Source organism: Trichechus manatus, unplaced genomic scaffold (assembly GCF_000243295.1).
Source record: "Trichechus manatus latirostris isolate Lorelei unplaced genomic scaffold, TriManLat1.0 scaffold00011, whole genome shotgun sequence".
NCBI lineage: Eukaryota > Metazoa > Chordata > Mammalia > Sirenia > Trichechidae > Trichechus > Trichechus manatus.
Window position 1 is genome coordinate 32,523,701 of NW_004443947.1, and position 1,042 is coordinate 32,524,742.

A 1,042-nucleotide genomic window follows, 5' to 3' on the forward strand; every position below is an offset into this window, starting at 1 on the left:
TTGCCAGTTATTTCCCAAACTACCTTGGTAGAGTCCTAACCTCACTCAGCCTCAGTCCCCTCATCTTTAAATTAGGGATATTTATATTTCACAGGTTGTTCTGAAGATTAAATAAGAAATGTAGGTAAGACAGCATAGTACCTGGTACTTCCTGAGTACCATATTTTCTTTCCACTCCCCCATCCAGCAAGGTAAGTACTACTATCTCCCTTTTACAGATGGGGAAACAGCGCCTTCTAACAGAGCACAGCCATGGCAAAACCATGGCTGGAGCTTCTGATGCTCTAGCCCCAGTACCACCTAACTTTGAGGGGAACTTGGCTGGAAGTTATAGTAGCCACAGACCCTAATAGGAAAGGAAAATCATCTCTGAACTGGGGGTTTGGAGGTTTTAGGGCCTTTCCAGGCCACAGCCGGGATAGGGATTATAGCAGAAGGCCTGGCCAAGTCCTGGGAGAAGGAAGAGGTGGGAAGGGTGGGCCCATGAATAGCAGCAGAAGCTAGACTGCAGGAATCTACAGAAAGCCAAACCAAAAAAAGAAAAAAACCTGTTGCCATAAAGTCACTTCAACTTATGGCAACCCATGTGTTTTCTTGACTGTAATCTTTACAGAAGCAGTTCGCCAGGCCTTTTCCTGTGGCACCACTGGGTAGGTTTGAACTGCCAACCTCTAGGTTAGTAGTCGATTGCAAACTACTCATGCCACCCAGGCTCAAGGGAAGGCCACCTAGCACCAAATTCCTCACTGAGGGTTTCCTCAGCAATGATAATAAATCCTGCTCTGTATTGGTCTCATCCCATCCGGAGCAAAGGAGAATGAAGAAAACCAAAGACACAAGGAAAATATCCATCCAAAGGACTAATGGACCACCTGAACCACAGCCTCCACCAGCCTGAGTCCAAAAGAACTAGATGGTGCCTGGCTACCACCACCGACGGCTCTGACAGGGATCACAATAAGAGGGTCACCAACAGAGTGGGAGAAAAATGTAGAACAAAACTCAAATTTACAAAAAAGACTAGATTTACTGGTCTAACGGG